At 40.0% G+C, this 21,685-nt stretch overlaps 2 protein-coding genes across 2 annotated transcripts in view; both read left to right on the top strand.

Annotated features, from left to right (window-relative positions):
* The window catches only part of LOC131691014 (cohesin subunit SA-1), a 174,999-nt gene extending 153,537 nt beyond the window's left edge, over nt 1–21,462 (top strand). The window contains exon 7 of the mRNA XM_058977139.1: nt 18,778–21,462. The gene's annotated coding sequence lies outside the window, so the exon portion shown is untranslated. The remainder of the gene's footprint in view (nt 1–18,777) is intronic.
* The window catches only part of LOC131691021 (D-aspartate oxidase), a 95,597-nt gene that overhangs the window by 3,386 nt on the left and 70,526 nt on the right, over nt 1–21,685 (top strand). The window lies entirely within an intron of this gene.

Below are 21,685 nucleotides of genomic sequence, written 5' to 3' on the forward strand. Positions count from 1 at the left end.
GTGAGGTTTCAAGCGGGAACCTACAAAAATGCCCTCGCGCATTCGATTACCAATCGGTCACCTCCGGAAGTCTATCCTTGATCCCAGAAGCCTAGGTCCATGCCTTTAGCTGGACCAATTAAGTAAATACGTTCATAACTATTAGACAACACGCCTCATGGCGACATAACCGGGACCCCTATCGATATAAGGGATCCCATTCTCTGCCAGAATTCCAACCGCACCCCGAAAATTTAATATCAGACTCACGGTTCGCGCGACCATTCAAGAACACGTAAATATGTTACAAAATCACGTCAGCGTACAAACGTTAGAACCCCTCGCGATTTTCCAAGCAACCTACGCCCACGAACTCGCAAACATAAGTATACCCCGGTGATAAGGTAAACGTCTCAGCACTCATAAACTTACCAACGCGATCTCAAGCGTCAATCTAGAAACTCCTGTGTTCGCGCCATCATGAATCAACAGTCTAGGTCCATGTTAATTAATAAAAAAAAATTGAAAAATTAGGAAAATAACTCCCATATCCACTAGACAAAACAATTCGCAATTGCGCTACTGCTGGACAGTTGCATATCAGATGATATGAGGGTCCGTAGTTGGATTCATAAAGATCACATGTAAAAGACTCAGCGTGCTGAATAAATGCCATGTGATATTTGAGGAGTGATCGGTTAAAGTCCTCATCGGCTTGCCGCAGTGGAGCTTCGAAAAATGTAGGAGATTTTTCGAAATCACTGGGCACGGTTGTTCTAGAAACGCCTTTGTTTGGCGACACGTTTGAAGATTTCCCCAATACTTACGGTGCTCGGACGAAGCCCATGACCGTATTTTTTCCTTATCCAACTTGTCGGAATTAGAAGAGCGGGTTCAGGACCAATGAAGTCAATTGCTGAACCTGTCCTGGCCAATTCGTCAGCCCATTCATTTCCAGTAATACCGGAAGGTACGGGCACCCTGATAAGGTAGATAGTGTTGACAATGCTTAGTTTGGGTTCGGCACGCGATCACTAGCTTGGACCGTGATTTGTCTGAGCTAAGGGCCTTGATTGCAGCCTTATTATCGGAGCAGAAGTTTATAACTTTGCCGGACAAACTCAGTTGAAGGGTCGATTGTACCCCGCACATAATTGCAAAGATTTCTGCTTGGAATACAATACAGTATCTCCCTAGTAAGTGAGATTGTTCCAATCTCATTTCACGGCAGTAGACACTAGCACGTCCTTCCATCAGAGAACCGTCAGTGTAACAGACTACTTGCGTTTGTTGTTGTCTTTCCATATAGCCAGACAACCACTGCTCTCGAGAGGGAATCTTCACATGGAAAACTACTTGTGAGTGTAATATCACTGGGAGCAAGAATATCTTCACCCCATATAACCATTTGTGACCACAATCGCGTATGACTGGTAGCAAGATCAACATTGTTACTGCTCCAAAGTCTAGTAACCTGCATTCTGTATGCACATGATAGTGCTTCTTGTTTTAGGTGTATGTGTAATGATTAGATATTTAGAAGTATCTCAAGAGCATCGGAGTTGTGGTGAAAGCACCAGTCAACGCCATGAGCGCCATTCTTTGCAGATGGTTTAGCTTTGACTGGACTGTCACCACCTCTTCCCTCTGCCACCACACAAGGCATCCGTATGACAGTATTGGACGTACAATTGTCGTGTAAATCCAAAAGATGTATTTAGGTTTGAAACCCCAGGTCTTTCCAAAAGTTCGTCTGCACTGCTCGAAAGCCATGCACACTTTCTTCACTCTGAACTCAATGTGAGCAGACCAATTCAGTTTGGAATCCAATATAACTCCGACGTATTTGACTTGATCTGTACACAGTAGCTCAGAATCAATGAACTGCAAGGGACGAACCCCGGTTGTGATTCGCTTCTTCGTGAAAAGAACCATTGAAATTTTGCTTGGGTTAACTGATAATTTAACATGTAGGCACCACTGTTCGACAGCCCTTAATGCTTGTTGCATTAAGTGAAAGATTATTCTGATGCAAAGTCCAATAATTAGTATTTGATAATCGTCAGCAAACCCGTACGTTGGAAACCCAAGCTCATTGAGTTTCTTCAACAAGTCGTGGGCAACCAAGTTCCATAACAAAGCTGATAGAACGCCACCCTGAGGACAACCGCAAATACTGAACGTCCGTATTTCAGCCTATCGTAGTGACGAGCAAAGAATGCGGTTACTAAGCATTGCATTTATCCAACCCGAGATACATGCAGGCAGTGTTGCTAAAAGAGCGAGAAGCCAACACATCCTCCTAGTTCGCGAGCGAGCGCGAGACTCACGCTGTATGCTCCCTACTGCTGTACACACGTTTTCGAAGAACTCTCAAATATGTGACGATCAGCACGAGCGGCAAATCTGTTCGATTCACGTGAGTTATCTGCCTTCGCTATAGGCTCGTGTGTCACTCACACTCTTGTCGGCTCGCTAGATACCAGCTCTAACGGCGAGTGGGTTCCCATGATTGGACTCCTCGGCTGCGAGTTTTCACTGCATGCCACCCACTCCCGTGTGCTAAGCACTCTTTACAGCTCTGAAGATGTTTATTAGAACAGCTCGTATACACTCTTTTAGCAACTGGGAGCGCTCGTAAAGGAGCGAAGGGATCAGGTACGGCATTCTGATGAAATCCTAGAACAATGCAAGCAAAAACTAACTAAACTAACAGTGCGTGCGTTCGCATTAAATTGTCATTGCATACATACGTTATCTGTCTATACAGGTTTATACCGGTCGTATTTAAAGAACAAATTTTTTAAAAATATGTAGACAAATTATAAGTGCGGTGTCTTAAAAAAACTTATCTTTTAAGGGGCGTCTACTATAAAGTGCCCAAACTGAAAGTAATTTTGTTATAAGATTTTGATGGCAAGGTGACAATGGACCTCTTGTTAAGGTTTATGTATATATTCATTATGAATGACAAATTTTCAGTCAGGCAAAGCCACACATACGAGCGTTCGAAGAGAAGACGTTCAACCATTTCCATGTCGAGGAATGCCGCGGAGGACATGATAACTCTTTATACAATTGTCTGAAATAGGAATTTCAATAAGATTTTTAAAACAGACTTGTAGTTACTCGATGAACAAAAAAAAATATAGAACAGTTGGATTTTCGGAAAATGGCATAAGAAAACCGAAAAATAAAATTCGTTCACTTTTCTTCAAAATAAATAAATTTTTGTATTCCATTTTCCCTTAGTTCATCGACTACACATGTTATGCATTCTCATAAAAAATCAAAAATTCGTTGAATGGTTTTTGAGTTATCGGCAATTTGAAAAATGCGGTTTCGAGAAAGATGCTAATAAAGTTGCCGATAGACTGAAATCGTTGAAACGCATGATTGTTTAGAACAAAGAAGATCAGTGTGGCCACCGACATTGCACTGGGCTTTTCTAGAGGTTCAATACTAACAATTAAACGAATAAAAAACATTAATGTTTTTTATCCACTACACCAGGCAACCCCCTAACCTTCCGGAAGTCACGCTCTGAAAATCACTGCTCTGAAAATCTAGCGAAATCGTCTTAGAGCAACAGCCGCTGCTCGTTCAGTGGGTCATAAGCGCGACTTCCGGAGGGTTAAGGAAATAATACCACATATTCCATAAAAGTCCATGCTGGTTAATGGGTTTGCATTTTTGTACCGATTATACACTTCTGAGCAGAAGTGAAGGGCGTATATTACGCACTTCTGGGCAGAAGGGAAGCATGTATATGATATCCAGCAATAAAATCCAAAACTTTTTAAGGATAGTTTCTTTTTGGAACAATGAAAATTGGAAACACGAATTTAATATAATTTATTGAAAAAACTAATCTGCTACTACCAATTTTACTGAGATGGTAAATAGAATAAAGTTTCGTCCCACTAATATATAGTAAATTATCGTGAGTAATTATTTGAACAGTATTGTGCATACTGTTTTTTCGTCAAGAAGAATCAGTATTACCGAAAACAATGTTGTTCAGTCACGTTCAAATTTCAATTAGTACAGATTTATAAAACTTTGGTATATACTTGTTGAAATGATCTAAACCTAAGATTACGTGTATGAATAAGCAAGTGAATCACGATAGTAGGAATTAATTCAGAGATATTTCATTTCTTTAGGCATTTTAATTTTCATTTAAATTCAGCATTCCACCAAGACGCTCAAAGAGAAACTATTTTCATTTAAAGTTTGATTTTAATGATTACCTTAACTATTCTTTACATTTTGACTTTTAATTCTATAATTTATCATCCCACATCCATGCTTTTTGTCAAATTTAAATATTGAATCATCCTTTATACTATTTAATTACCATTGAAAATAACTTTTTATACTTAATACGGCAAAACAACCCATTCGGGAAACTACCAATCGGCAAAATAAACCCGTTAATTCGTTATCTGGGAAAAGCCAGAGTGACATATTTGACAATAGAAACTGTTCCTGTCATTTCATTATCCCACAAAAAATCTCAAACTTCAATATAAGTATATTTGACCAAAAAACTAATTATTTTAAAAAGTGCATATATGCAACATTGAGGGGAATTATAAATATTTGACATGTTAAGGTTCCACATATTTAAAAGTGTCAATCCAAGCGATTTTGCACTTTTTTTTAAATTTACGTTTTAACGCAACTGCATTTCATTCGGATGCGTTTATGACTTCGTTGTACAAAGAGTGAACCGATGAATCGTGAATTTTGCGCGCCATTTCCTTTTCCGTTATACCAGTGTCATATCAACCTCAATGCAGACGATACATCAGCTTCCAACAACGTAAATGTCCGTCAACGCCACGTCATCGTTCCATCAAGATAAGTTGAATGCGTCTCTCGTTCACACTTCCCCTACGTCAAAGCATTCCGTGCTGTTGATGTTGTGTGTGAATACCTCCATTTAACTGCATATAACTAATTTTGACGTTCCCATGACGTGCTGTACCGGTGATGAAAGCCAGACGTATTGTGCAAATCGATCTTTAAACAGTCGCGCCTTAGACTTTGTACATAAAATATCCGAATAAATTCGTTTTCATACATTCTTGGTTTTCAACGAAGAACGAAATGCGAGTGGGAGCGAGAGCGCTAGCCACTGCAAGAGTGAGAGTGGAGGCGAACGCGTTTAAGAGTGCGAGAAGATACGAGTGGGTTAAAGAGCGCGAGTGGCTACGAGTGGGAGTACGGACGAATGGGAGCATGGGCGAGTGGGAGCACGGACGAGTGGTAGCAGCAGTAGGAGTGAGCGCCAGTGGGTGGGTGCGAACGAAAGAGTGGGTTTCAATATGTGCAATTTGAGTTGCTTTTGGCCGACTGGCACTCGCAGAAATTCTACCCGGCTGGGGAGTGAACGAAAGAAAAGCATGCATGGAGAACCCTCGGATACGAGTGTTGGGCGCAATGAGAACACGCGAATGAGAAATACAAGAGTTATTTTTACGAGTTCAGCAACACTGCATGCAGGTATCCCATGACGCTTCCAGAATAGACTGAAAGGGCACATTGTCAAAAGTACCCTCAATATCTAGGAATACACCCAAGCTAGATTGCGTGAGCAAGAAGGCTTTCTCAATGTTGTAAACAACATCGTGAAGCAGAGTGATCGTGGGTTTCCCACAATGATATGCATGTTGCATTTTGTGCAGTGGATATTGAACTAAACTAACGTTCCTGATGTGATTATAGATTATCCGTCCCAAAGCTTTCAGAAGAAAGGAACTTAAGCTGATAGGCCTAAAATTCTTGGCTTCTTCATAGCTTGAGCGCCCTCCTTTGGGAATAAATCTAACAGTTATTTTTCGCCATGCTCTCGAGATATGACCGAGCAAACGAAAAGCCCATAATACCCCCATGCTCATGGGGTTTGACATGGGTGTTTGAAATGGGTTCAACCCATGAAAACACCATCACCATGGTCCGGTGGATCCCATATAAAATACCATACGTTGGTATACACTGCTGGTCAATGAAATAGGTGTGAGATAAAAATACATGAAATTTTGAGTTTTCTCTAAAAATATTTCTATATTCAAATATTTTATAGTTAGGCACAGTCGTAAATATGAAAAAGAACACTTTTATTTGTAAATTAAATGTTATGCTTTATCGTAACTCTTTCTTCTCTATGAAATCCAAAAAAGTACCTGGTCAATGAAATAGGTGTATTGTAATCCATTGCATTAAAATTTTTCAAATTCAATGATTTTAAGACTTCAACATTTTTAGCAACTAGTAACCTGTGTAAGCTCCCTTATTCAACCAAATTTTATCCATTTGTCTTGACATTGAGTCATTCAAACGCTGATAAGTTTCCGTTGGTATAGGGTAGCATTCCTTTTAAGCTGCTTCCCACAAACGATCCTTATTTGTGAAATTTCGATCGAATAACTTCTTTTTAAGTACATTCCGTAAATTTTCTACGGGATTTATGACAGGAGATTGGCATGGTCCGAAATTATAGTCACTTTACTATCCCGAAATCAATCCTTTACATACTTCGATGTGTGTTTTTGGTCAATATCTTGCAGAAACTGTCATGTAAAGGCACGTTATCTTTGGCATAGGACTGCATGACATCCTTTAGGATGTCCATCCTTTAGCCTTGCATTCGAATCTTGTCATTATAGTGGCGTTGCGAAGAATAGGACCTGCGCCATTCCACGAGAAGCAAGCTCCAAACCTCATTGTTCTCGCCTCCGTGCTTTACCATATTTTGCGTGTGTCGCAGATCAAACTGTTTGCACTTTGGACGTTTAACGTTTCGTTGTGCATCGGAGGAAAACAGGTTTACCTTTGATTCGTCCCTCCGAAGGATATGTCGCCATTTTTTGATTTCTTTTGAACCAGGCCTATTAACGCTGTTGAAAAGCAAATTGCATTTTTCTTCAAAGGCTTTGGCTTCGAAATAGTGGAACCTTCTTAGCAATTCTTTCTGGAAGATTGGAATTTTACGGCCTACAGCGAACTGTTCTCGGACCTGCCACTTTTCCGATTTGTGCTGAATTGGTTTTGGATGACGCGAATAGATCAGATTTCGCTAAAATTGCAATACGATGGTCAGCTGCTGTAGATGTTTTCTTGGGTTTTTTGCGTGTTTCCGTTTTTCAAAGGTTTTAAGGCATTTGTAACGAAGTTTTCGGAACGCCGCAGTGTATTCGCGATTTATTTATACGTCTTATCTTCTTGAACAAAATTTCTTAGCACTGTACTTCGTTCCACTTGAGTACAGTGAGATGCTCGACCCATTCTATAACAAATCTTTGACTTATTCAACATTTGAATACATTTATTAACACGCAGAATTCAAACTTCACCAAATAAAACGTATAATGGCATCATGTAAAATAATAACACGTTAATATATTTCACACACCTATTATATTGACCACACGAAAAAGCCTGCGGTAGTTTTGTTTTGCATCTTTACAAAGATTGCAAATATAATCTGCGCCAACAACCCACTAGTAATTTGACAGATCCCAAGGCTTCTGTGTGCGGTAGGTGTGATTGAGACTGCTGCAACTTGGTATGCGTAATTGAGAGAAAAACAAAATAATCTATCACACACCTATTTTATTGGCCAGCAGTGTATTTATGGGTTACTAAGACCATTTTATGGTGTCTTGATGGTTGTGAATTTTGGCACGGACCATGTTTATGGTCGTTTCAAGGGGCTATGTGGTGTTTGAACCCATGAGTATTTGCTCGGGTACCCATGACTGGAAAGCATAATATTTTCCAAGACATGTTTGAGAATATCAAATCCCTTTTGCAGTAGCACGGGAAGTATTCCATCTTTCCCGGGTGATTTGTATGGAGCAAAGCTGTCAACTGCCCACTTGACCGATTCAGTTGTAACCAATGTGCGTGCTAATGTCCACGAGTCCGAATCACCAGAATGAGATCTGTGAACATTGTTCAGCTCCGAATCGATACAACCGGGAAAGTGTGCGTCGAGGAGACAATTAAGAACATCTTTTTCGTCCGTCACATAAATACCATCTCCGGTTTTAAAGGAGTTCATCTGAAAATCTTTCGATTTCGAGAGAATTTTATTTAGCCTGCTAGCCTCGTTCAGACTAGAGACATTACTGCATAGGTTTTGCCAGCCAGCCCGTTCTGCAGATCTAAGACATTTCTTATATGCACTACGAGTTGATATGAAAGCCCTGGAATCATCACGCTGACGTCAGTTCAAAGCTCTTCTCATATCCTTCTTCATTCTTTCAAGCTCAGCCCTCCACCACGGGGTTTCCCTAGCCGTTTTAACAGTACGAAGTGGACAAGCTTCTTCGTAGGATGCTACTATGAATGAGTTTGGCGTATCCACGACGTCATCTAACTCGTCTAGTTGACTAATTGTTGGAAAATATCCATAGAATTTAGTAGCCAAGTTTCCTAAAAAGAAGTCTCAGTTTTTGGATCTTGGATTACGATTTGTTACCACCTTGAAAGTGACGTCAAAATAATTGAAAAATATATATTTACGATCGGATAGAGACGGTTCAGTTTCATTTGGAACCTGCCAATTTCTCAGCTCATGCAAAATTCTATCAGACCAAAACGTTATGTTTAACACCTCCTCCCTCCCAGACCTCGCAAAAGTTAATTCAGAATATAGAGATTTATACTATATATCTCGCGTGTTTTTTGAAAAGGGCCAATAAGCATGCTGTCAAAATTCACTTTGAGGGGAAATTCCGGACAAACCATTAGCCGCAGACTATAAATCTTAGCAGCAGACGAAAGAGAAATCTTTTTTCTTCCATAAAATGTTAATATCCGTTCTCGGAGAGTTACGGTTTGGCCGCAATTTTCTCTCAAAGTGAATTTTGACAGCATGCTTATTGGCCGTTTACAAAAAACACGCGTGATATGTACTCCATCAGTTCAGAGCCTCTCAGATTGATGTCTGAGCTGTCCCAAATGATGTGATGAACATTCGCATCACTGCAGATAATGAGCGGAAGCCTATTTCTGCTACAATATGATACAACGTTTTTGAAATCATCAGAAGGTGATGACTCGTTATGCGATACATATGCTGAACAATACATATATTTTTTGTCTACGTTACCGACAGTCAGTGTAACTATAACAACACAGATATCGCGAATTGTGAGCTCCGATATGAGACACGCGTCAATAGAAGAGGACACCAAGCAAGTTGAAGCCTATCAGGTTTAAATGGGACACGATCATTTGATTCCCACGATTTGCGAAGAAAATAATGATCCACTGTGTCAGAAATTCGCATAACACAGTAAGGGCAAAACCCAAAATGCTCCTTGCGCGACTAGCATATTTTAGACCCTCCAGTCATTAAGTTTTCGGCACGGAACTACACCTTGACTTAGGAACTCCTACTTTCAGTCGCCTTCTACGACATGGGAGCAGGAACCCAGTGGCTCAATTCTTAGCCGGATACCACACGGCCTCTGGGCACGTCCGTCTGTACACGTCGAAATTTGATTCAGAAGAAAAAAACTTGAGGTGATAAGCCTAAAACTCAGTCAAACATGATCAAGTCAGTGTGCAATCCGCCAAAATCATCGTCACAACGCAACGCACTATCCGCGCCGATGTTATGTTATACCTCGACTAATTGCGTTGAATATTGCGGACAATAAACAAACTGAGGCGATAACAAGCAGTATCGATTATATTCGCGCAAACAACCACAGAAAACGGCGGAAAACAAAAAAAATGGTTAAGATGATTAAAGTCACATTCTAGTCCGCCATATTGGAATCGCCATTTTCATTTATGTTTTATTTTGATGCATATTAACTCAAATTTGTGTTTATAAATCGCAAAACCTTTGTTTTTCTCGATTTTGGCTGAAATCCCACTTATTTTTTAGTGGTTGTCCGGCATATGGCATCGGCTATTTTGTATTTCGGAAAACTGACATTCTACCACGAATAATTCATCAAAAGTTTCCTCAAAAATTTAAGTGTTTATATTAAAACATTTCAAAAATGCGTACAATCTTATTCAGCTTAAAGACTTCTTCTTTTGACCTCTCGAAAGAAAACCTGTTTCATTGGAAGAATGACCTATAAGATCTACGAAATCTTTGTATTTACTTGTATTAATAAAACCTTAAAATGAAAAAAGGCTAAAAAGTCGATGTCGAAGTTTGAGATCGCATTATTACGCCAAATTTGAAGTTTTTTTACAATTTTTATGTTTTTCCTCCAATAAATTTAGTTTACTTTACAGCCATAATATTAGTTTTGTCCCTCGGAATGATACTGTACCTTGACGTGGTCCGGGGGCTTTTCCAGCAGTATTACAGTGATGATATCACATAGAAACTTGGGATACGATTATTTTGTTTTTAGTTGAGCTACATTATGATCAAATTTAGTACTTAACTTGGCGACCTTTATTACCAACTTATGCCATGGTCGAAATAATGTACAATGTTTGGGGCCAAGTACTCTCTGGAGGCATCTTGGGCTTAGCGACGAGCCCCGACCTGGGACTCCCCTAAATTTGGACTGTGCCATGTCAGGGCTCCCGAAGATGACAATATACCAAACAATCTTTGACAGCCCTACGCGATAACTCATGCACACCCTAGGCCCGCGATCTCCAAAGCACGATAGTACCTCGTTGATAAAATGATCGTGATAGCATTCACAAATTTACAAACGCTAACCCACAGGCGCCGGTGTTCGCGCGGTCACGGGTCGATCACGTCCGGAAGTCTGCTCCATGGCTGCACGACTACAGAACCGAAACTATACTCGCTAAGCTGCACACACGCCATCACACGCGACATACATAGGCCCACGCGATCGAGTACGCTACCGTACAAATGTCTGAGTCCCTCGTCGTGAATTGGCAGGGGCGAACATGCAAATGCGATCGTCCACCAATACATCCAAAATCTCGAATACGCGAAAGTGATATGGAAGAACGCACTCTCTTTTAGCATCTGAGCCATGCTGCGAACATTAAGTATCAAATTCACGGTCCGCGCGTGATCATCTAAGAACACACGCGAATATGCGAATGGAGACACGGTTATAAAATCGAATTTATACATGCGAAGTTACATGCACGCTAGCACACGCGACATACAAACGCCAACGCGATCGAACACGTTAACGGACAAACGCTCGAGCCCCTCGTGATGATCGTGACGTCCCTGTGTTTGCACATGTCTCTACCGTACAACAAATATCATTTAGAATCACGACCCGCTGCAATTGATCTCGTCTGCAATTGTAGCGAGTGATTCTGACGGGCAGCTCTTCCGACACCTTAGCTCTACAGCTCCAGTAGAACAACTCTCGAAAAAACATCCACACACTCTTACGCAATTAGTGAGCATCCACGCCAACTCAGACAAGTATGCACCCCTGGACTCGAACGCTTAAACTTACACATTCCACGCACAAACCACCACAGTAGGACTCACAATTAGACATATATGTACATACAAAATCACACGTAATAATTACAGGTATTCGTCTAACAACCGGGTGAAGTACATCTCAAACGCAGAACTCATCATTTCAATGATGGCCTTGGATCTGGTTTGCCTGTGTTCAAGGCACCATAGTTTCGTCCGTCGGGTCAAGGATGTATGAAACCCGCTAGCCACCACCATCAGCCCTAGCTGCCCATAAAGGGATAAAAAATAAATAAATTTAGTTTACACCCTAATTATTAGTTTTGTGTTTCAAATTGATCCTGGGGCAACAGGCTGTACGCAGTTTTAGAATTCCACGCGCACCTAACCTTAGACAGAACGTCACCACGGGTGCCTTTTGGTTATTTCGTCTTGAAAAAGAAAGGCTGAATCCTAGAACTGTTTTCTTCTATGTTTTTCATTGGCCCACAAAAATTTCTAAGCTTTGCTTACTTTTTGGTCATTTGCATGCGATCCTCCCCTTATTGGAATCAATAACATAGGGCGGGCATAGCGCAGTTAATAAATCGATTGTCTTGTAAGCAGCTCACCTGGGTTCGATTCTCAACCCCGCACATAGGATTAGAGATTTTTCCAGCGATTTTTTTAACCCGAAAAAAGCGAACGTCCCTACGGTTAAAGCCTTCATAATCTAAATTTAAAAAAATCAATATATGTCATACGAGTTTCAGAAGAAAAAGAAATTCTTCAACGCATATATTAAATGGGCCATAAGACTATGAATCATAACAGTTTTTGCAACCGACCGAGACGGTTGTGCCTCCAGGTGGAAGGATTTGTTCTCGAGAGAGTGACGGAGTGCGAGACGCTGTATGCGTTATTGTGGGAGAGAGAGAGAGACCAGTTTGTTAAGTGTGAGTCGACAGTTGATACGTCGGAGGCGTGGTCAACGGCATCCTCGACAAGTGGTGTTTTGACAGCAAACCGCGGGTAGACGAATTTGCCTACCGCGGTGGCAGAGATCGACAGTGATCGTGCCTGTACACACAGAAAAAAATATAGTGTATTGGTGTCGTCGGGCAATTCTAATCGACGAGAGGGAAGCGTCACAGGTAGACCCATTTGCTCTATTTGTCTACCGCAGAAGTGGTACGACGAATAAGGAAAACAAGTGGCACTGAAAAGTGCCGCATCGACAGTGGGATTTTCGCAGCAAGCCACAGGTAGCCACATTTGTCTACCGAGGTGGTGGAAACGGAGAGAGCGCGCTTGTGGTGGTGATACCGACGAGCAGCTTAATCGGAGAGAGTTTTGAAGTGTTGCAGGTAGGACTATTTCTCTACTGAAGAAGCAACGCGACGAAGAAGAACAGCAGGTGTCACATTGTCAAACAACGGGCACCGAGTTTACAACGTAACACATGAGGTGTGTTCTACAGGTATAACAGGTATATTTTTCATTCCTTTTTGTGATAGTTTTTCTTGCTAGGTAAAATGGATGAAGAGATGGGAGAACGAGTAACAGACCCTCCCCCTAAGCCTTATGCTGAAAATGTAAATCCGACTAGAATTAAAATTTACCCAGAGTCGTCAACGGGACCATGGATTGTATTTATTAGGCGTAAAGTAAAGGCGCTAAATATTATTCAAATTTCTAAAGATTTGACTTCGCGATTCTCGGATGTAAAAGAGATCGTCAAAGTCAATAAAGATAAAATACGCATTGTCGTTGGTAGTTTCAAACAAGCCAATGCAATTGCTTCTTGCGAGCTTTTTACGCGTGAGTATAGAGCGTATATTCCTTCAAAGGAAATTGAAATTGATGGGGTCATCACAGAATCGAGTTTGACTGTTGATGACTTAGTTAAGCATGGGGTTGGTCGTTTCAAAGACACCATACTTAAAGACGTAAAAATACTTGAATGCAAGCAATTGCATTCAGTATCACACGAAGGAGATAAAAAAGTTTATCGACTGTCTGACTCATTTCGAGTGACTTTCGCTGGGTCTGCGCTGCCCAACTATGTCATTATCGATAAGATTCGTCTCCCTGTTCGCCTTTTTATCCCTCGTGTAATGAATTGCCTTAATTGCAAACAGCTTGGCCACACAGCCACTTACTGTTCCAATAAGGCACGGTGTGGCAAATGTGGGGGTTCTCATCAAGAGGATACATGTAATGAAAATTCAGAAAAATGTTTAATGTGCGGAGAAAACTCACATGAGGTCCCTGCATGCCCCATTTATAAATTGCGTGAGGATAAAATTAAACGATCCTTGAAGGAGAGGTCTAAGCGCTCCTATGCAGAAATGTTGAAAAATGCTACCCCTAAACCCATCTTCTTAGAAAACACTTACACATCTCTATTTTCGGAACAGTCTGACTCTGACGGAGCGTGCGAAGGTACATCATTTGTTTTACCCGGAAATTCCAGAAAAAGAAAACAGTCTTCTTTTCCCAAGCTGCCAAGCAAGGGCCTTAAAATTTCTCCACCAATAGATAAACTGCGCCCAAAACCGAAAAATTCCGATTCAAAACCGAAATCAATTCCGCCCGGTTTTGGGAACGTACAATCCAAACAGAACACCATTACTGGAAATAATAAAATTTCGACTTCCTCTGAGCCTCAGCCGGGGGTAGGATTATTGAAATTTTCTGAAATTGTTGATTGGATTTTTAAAGCATTCAATATTTCTGAACCACTAAAGAGTATACTTTCAGCTTTCCTCCCAACAATTAGAACATTTTTAGAGCAGCTGATTGCTCAATGGCCCATCCTTGCAGCGATTGTATCTTTCAATGGGTAATTCACCTCCTCCAATGAAAGATTCCATCACTGTTTTACAGTGGAATTGCAGAAGTATCATACCTAAAATTGATTCCTTAAAAATTTTACTGCATAATTTAAAATGCGATGCTTTTGCTCTATGTGAAACATGGCTTACCTCAAACATTAATTTCAACTTAAATGATTTCAACATTATTCGCCTAGACCGAGACACCCCGTATGGAGGAGTGCTTCTAGGAATTAAAAAGTGCTATTCTTTCTATAGAATTAACATCCCCTTGTTTGCGGGCATTGAGGCTGTAGCTGTCCAAACGAACATTAAAGGCAAAGACATGTCTATCGCTTCTATATATATACCTCCCAAAGTTCAAATTGGACAACGTCAAATTTTTGAGGTAGTGGAATCCATGGCTGCTCCGCGTCTGATACTGGGAGACTTCAACTCGCACGGAGTATTGTGGGGTTCCCTCTACAATGATAATCGATCCTCTTTGATTTACAATGTTTGTGACGAATTTAATATGACAGTTTTAAATACTGGCGAAACAACACGCATCCCCAGACCTCCTGCACGTCCAAGTGCATTAGATCTATCTCTGTGCTCGACATCACTTCGGTTAGACTGCACGTGGAAGGTTGTACCTGATCCTCACGGTAGCGATCATTTGCCAATCGTTGTTTCAATTAACAGTGAATTAGGCCTTACGAATTCAATCAATGTTCCTTATGACTTAACACGAAATATTGATTGGAAAACATACGAAACATTAATTTCCACTTCTCTTGCTTCGACAGAAGAGCTACCCCCTACCGAAGAATATGAATTCCTAGCGGGTTTAATTATTGAAGCAGCAGAACAAGCCCAAACGAAATGCAATCCTGGAATGACAATAAATAGACGGCCCCCTAATCCTTGGTGGGACAAAGAGTGCTCTGATGCATATGAAGCTAAACAAGTTGCCTACAAAGAAATTATGAAACAGAAAGGGGGTATACGTGAGAACTTTGAAAATTATTTCATTTTGCAAAACAAATTTGACAGTATACGTCGTGCCAAAAAATCTAGTTATTGGAGACACTTCGTTAATGGCTTGTCAAGAGAAACATCAATGAGTACTCTTTGGAACACAGCCAGAAGAATGAGGAATCGAAACGTGACTAATGAAAGCGAAGATTTTTCGAATCGTTGGATATTTAATTTTGCCAAGAAAATTTGTCCCGATTCTGCTCCTGCGCAGAAAATCACTCGCGATGCTCCCACAAGTAACGATTTCATAGATTCGCCCTTGACAATGATGGAATTCTCAATTGCACTCCTCTCATGCAACAATAATGCTCCGGGACTAGACAGAATTAAATTCAACTTGGTGAAGAATCTGCCTGACCTAGCAAAAAGACGCTTGTTGAATTTATTCAATAAGCTTCTTGAGCAGAACATTGTCCCGCACGACTGGAGACAAGTGAGAGTTATCGCTATTCCAAAACCGGGAAAACCAGCCTCCGATCATAACTCGTATCGACCGATTGCAATGTTATCCTGCATCAGGAAATTGTTGGAAAAAATTATCCTACGACGTCTCGACAATTGGGTTGAGGCGAACGGCTTGCTATCAGATACCCAGTTTGGTTTTCGGAGGGGAAAGGGAACGAATGATTGTCTGGCGCTACTTTCGTCAGAAATCCAACTAGCTTATGCAAAAAAAGAACAAATGGCGTCTGTGTTCTTAGACATAAAAGGAGCATTCGACTCTGTTTCCATTGATGTTCTCTCAGAGAAACTACATCAATGTGGTCTTTCACCAATATTAAATAATTATTTATACAACTTATTGTCAGAAAAGCACATGCATTTTTCATATGGCGATTTGGCAACATTCAGAATAAGTTACATGGGCCTCCCACAAGGTTCTTGTTTAAGCCCCCTTCTCTACAATTTTTACGTGAATGATATTGATAATTGTATTGTCAGCCCATGCACTCTAAGACAACTTGCAGATGATGGCGTGGTTTCTGTTACAGGACCAAAAGCCTTAAATTTACAACAACCACTGCAAGATAGTTTGGATAATTTATCAAGTTGGGCTTTGAAGTTAGGCATCGATTTCTCTACGGAGAAAACAGAGTTGGTTGTTTTTTCAAGGAAGCGTGATCCAGCTCAGCTTCAGCTTCAGTTGGTTGGTAGAACGATAGCCCAAGTCCTGACTTTTAAATACCTTGGAATTTGGTTCGATTCTAAAGGCACATGGGGAGGCCACATTAGGTATCTAATAACGAAATGCCAACAAAGGATAAATTTTCTGCGAACAATAACTGGATCATGGTGGGGTTCTCATCCAAGTGACATGATAAGATTGTATTAAACAACAATACTTTCAGTAATGGAATATGGGTGCATCTGTTTCCGTTCAGCTGCGAACACTCACATTATTAAACTGGAACGGATACAGTATCGCTGTTTACGAATTGCCTTAGGTTGCATGCAGTCGACCCATACGATGAGTCTTGAAGTACTAGCGGGAGTTCTTCCTTTAAAAGACCGATTCTGGGATCTTTCTTCTCGTTTACTTATTCGATGTGAGGTTATGAACCCACTGGTAATTGAAAATTTTGAAAGACTTGTCGAGCTTCAACCCCAAACCAGATTCATGACAGTGTATTTCAATCACATGTCACAAGAAATAACGCCTGCTAGGTATGTTCCCACATACGTCAATATACTAGATATTCCTGAATCCACTTTATTCTTCGACACGTCCATGCAAGCAGAGATTCGTGGAATTCCGGATCATCTACGCTCGCGGGAGATCCCTAAAATATTCACAAGTAAATATCAACACATAGACTGCCTTAAAATGTTTTACACTGATGGGTCACGAATCAGTGAGGCCACTGGTTTCGGTATTTTCAACAATAATTTTTCAATTTCTCTCAAACTTGCAGAACCCGCCTCTGTTTATATAGCGGAACTAGCAGCAGTTCACTATAGTTTGCAAATAATTAATACTTTACCCCCGAACCATTACTTTATCCTCACTGATAGTCTCAGCACAATTGCAGCTCTACGCTCAAAGAGGATTGATAATCACGATCCATTCTTTTTGGGGAAGATACGAGAATCTCTGAGTAACCTGACAAGAAAATGTTATAAATTTACCCTAGTGTGGCTCCCCGCCCATTGCTCTATTGCGGGCAATGAGAAAGCTGATAATTTAGCCAAGATTGGTGCACTAGATGGTGAAATATATGAAAGACCCATCGCTTACAATGAATTTTATAGCGCTTCTCGACAGAGGACACTTGCTAGTTGGCAAACATCTTGGGACAATGGAGATATGGGACGATGGCTACACTCAATTACCCCTAAAGTATCAACGAAGGCATGGTTCAAAGGATTGGATGTAAGTCGGGACTTCATCCGTGTGATGTCTAGGCTCATGTCCAATCATTATACTTTAGATGCGCATCTCCGTCGTATTGGGCTCGCTGAGGGTAATCATTGTGCTTGTGGAGAAGGTTACCATGACATTGAGCATGTTGTTTGGTCCTGCACTGAATATCGTGAAGCCAGATCACAATTAGTAGATTCTTTACAAGTCCGAGGAAGACCAATCCATGTTCCTGTTAGAGACATCCTGGCGTATCGCGATCCTCTATACATGGAACTTATCTATCATTTTCTAAAAACAGCGTCTGTCAAAATTTAATTAAATTCATCTCCTCATACTCTCATCCAAGGCTAATCATTCACCAATTAAAGGAACCTAGAATATTTAGTTTTTAAATTTAGACAATAACAGAAAAAAAAGTAAATAAATACACCCGAAAATACTAGATCAGTATGAAATACAACAATGTAAGGAAAAAAGCAAACAATAAAGTGATTTCAGTGTTAGTTTTAGACAAAGTACTAGTATAGTTAAAATTAGTCTTAAGGATTTTTGTAACGTGCTATGTAAAAAAAGAAACTGGCGTAAAAAGCTATTGCAAATGCCGTGTCAAATAAACGTATGAAAAAAAAAAAAAAAAATAAGACTATGAATGAAAATAAATGAATGCCTATGACATTCTAAAGCACCCAATGAAATCATTACATGACTGATTTGGTCAGGGTAACAATTTAGCACTGGCTGAAAATATACCTATGTTTGTCTATACACTTCGTAGAGTGTAATTATTTACGCAACATAATACTCGCCACTTTTATTACTATTATACCAATTAAAAAAACAGAAGCAACACATTTTTGGACTTCATGGCTAATATACAACAAATGTGTACGTGCGATTAGAGCGTTCAAACCTAAAAACTTCAGTTTTCTTGAGTGGTAGTACAAACTTTACTGTTAAGTTAGCACGACCATACCAGTTTAAAAAAAAGAATGCAATAAATTTTTGGAATGCACAACTAATTTACGACAATTAAGCGACAACTAATCCATGTGCCATGGTTCACTTTTTCGTATGTGATATATAGTACCAACTTTATACACATTGAAAATTTAAGTTTGCTGAAGCTTATTAGCCTTTTTTCACTTGCACTAATCAATTTTTTCGATTTCTTTTGTTTTCGCCCACAGAAATATCTGCAAACTACTTACAACCATTGCTGCTACAGTAGCCTATGCTAGAAAAAAAATCACAGAAAACCGTACACCATATGGACAAAATTAAGTTGCTAATTAAAAATAACGGAAATGTTTCAGCTATACAAGAAGCAGAATACCGTCAGATGATAATAAAAAGAAGGTAAAATCACCAAACCGAAACAAACCTAGACATTTTATATTGACTATATCGCAAGGAATAGAAGAAAAGGAAACAATGATGATAGATTCAAAGAGTTGCAATAGACACACAGAGCTTTTTTCTGTTAGTGTTATTGTAGCTAGCACAACCACAGAATGAATGTAGGAAAAGAAAGTTCTGCTGGAAGGATATATACGACTTTGTGCTACTATCATAACTGTTGCCGTGGAGCAAAAAAACCCATATACCCCGGGGGAGTACATATCTGCTAAATAAAGGAAAGACCAGCAAACTGGTCAGTTGACCGACAGGTAGGCAGTCGAGTGTGATTCAATACCGGCCCCGATTCAGATACCTTTAGATCAGGGAAAGGGGTAACCACTCACCAAGAATAGACAAGAAGAAGGATCGTATAAAAAGGTTGAGATAGTACGACCAATCTTCTCCTTCTGCGCTTTTTGTCGTTTCAGCTCTTATGGCCGGGCAGCTGTTCGGGGCAGTTAGTTTTCCCAATCGTCGTTTTCTTAAGGCTCCTTGCGAAGGGATGCACTGGAGAAAGTGCAGCACTTTATACAGACGGGGGTAGGGGACAATTTTCGCTTCTCATGGGGTGAAATGCCTAGGGATCTGAGACGATGAAATGTCATTATCAAACAAAGTAACAATAACTTTAGTAAGTTATATTAGATAGTTGGATGAGATGATAAAATCCGTGATAGTGTTAGAGGAAAATGTGAGAAAAATTGTGTAACCATACTGTTCATAGACAACATAATGAGATAGAAGGAGTGAAAATTATGTCACATACAGGCACACTTTTTAAAGGATTAAAATTACTAGAAGGGAATCAGCAAGCATTAGTAGCATTACATTACATTCGTACATAGAGCAAAATATACACTTTCGTACCCATTTACTCATTCGTCACTTTGAACAATAACACATGCACGGAGAGAAGGGAAATTGTCACGAGCATCGACCAGGAAAGTCAAATGCACAAGCGTCACATGTACCATGGCACGGTGTCAAAGGTAATTGCCATCCTTACAAGTTGGTACGTTCTCTAAACCACTATGTTAAGATTTTTAGCAAATTATGGACGGAGAATAAAGAAAATGAAAGTGTCATGAAGAACATTGTTGATAGATAGTAAAATTCTTTGGTAATTTTTGGAATGATAGTGTGTTTTGTTAGCTATGCATCTGTCTTTACTAGGTTTGAATCTTATTGCTGGCTTCCTGTGTACCGGTATATTGGGCGTAATTCCATATACTACGCGTACAAACAACAAAGGTAGTATCCGGCAGCTAGAGCGAGGCAGGCTACGAATTTCACTGGACAGCCTCAATACCAATGAACTATTATGCGATTCTATGCGTTACCTATACCAATTATTCAGTAGTATCAATTTATTTCGAAGCGAGCAGGGTTCGTCGAGGTACGTTTTATGCTTCATTTTAAAAGTTGCACAGGAAAAACCATTGTGCCTGCATTTCTGTTAGCTTTTCAAAGACTTCAATACTGAATATTCCATCAGCAATCATCTATTGTCAAATCCATCACATCCCATTGTAACCAATTGAAGCATTTAGTCATTTTCCCCGGTTGACCCACATTATTAGCGTTAAACCTGCTGTGGTATTTTGACACCGTGCCAGACCCAGGACGTCATTGTGAAGCCAAAAGCATCTAAGGCAAACTAACAAACAAGACGAAAAAAGCAGAGCGGAAACAGCAAGGATATGACAGCCATGCATGCAGACACAGACCCTGTATGTGTGTTTTTATAGCATACAACAAATCTACCAACCACAAACAACCAACTAACCAACAAAGCAAGGCCAGGCACGATGTTAGGGGACAAGCAGAGAGAGAGAGGCAGCACAGGGCGAGGGTAAAAGGGCTTTAATGTCACTATAATTTTCTCCCAGCTTTTATGATTTTTCTCTGTTTGTTCGTATATATAGATTGTTGGTTATTTTATGGAACGATGACTCAGACCTAGTATATACTTTTTTACTATTAGTAATGCCGCCAGTCCTGCTGTTGCCTTGGTACTGAGATGCGGACGGATAGTAGGATTTTTATCAGAATGAGATTTTATACACTAAAACAACACAATTTACTCGACGAAAGTGAACAGGTATTGCGGTTTGGTATTGATTGTGTGCATGAGCCAGCGGCGCAATAGGGATTGTGGTTGAACCGAGATAGCCAACGACATTGCGTTATTAAAGTGGGCCCCGATAAATAACATACCTGGGGAGGTTAAATAAAATCCAGTGGAAGTAAAAGAATGTTATATCGATTATACATACCTAGAAGTAGAACAACAGAGCCAGAGCCAGAATGAGGTGTTTTTGTTTCTTACTGTTTAAATTATTTATTTTGAACAATGGAGACTTCAGTAAGAAAGTTGTAATAATAATTATAAATAATACAATTAACAAAAACAAATGGAAACCACTCTGTAGAGAAGTAGTGATCAATTTAGTAATAAATGATTATAAGTAAAAGTCAGAATTTATTGATTGGCAGTGTATCACATATCCCTTGCGAAACCTGAACAGTCTACTTAAATACGTTAGGCATAATTAAGCTGATCAACCGTACAACATTGAGGACTGGCCTGTACGCATTTTTGGATGTGTGGTCGAAAAAAATACCTGTACAGATTTGTCCCAAATTTTGTATCTCAGTGGAAGAAAAAGTACTTCTGGACAATACAAATTCTTCCAC

The sequence above is a fragment of the Topomyia yanbarensis genome, chromosome 3, assembly GCF_030247195.1.
Source record: "Topomyia yanbarensis strain Yona2022 chromosome 3, ASM3024719v1, whole genome shotgun sequence".
NCBI lineage: Eukaryota > Metazoa > Arthropoda > Insecta > Diptera > Culicidae > Topomyia > Topomyia yanbarensis.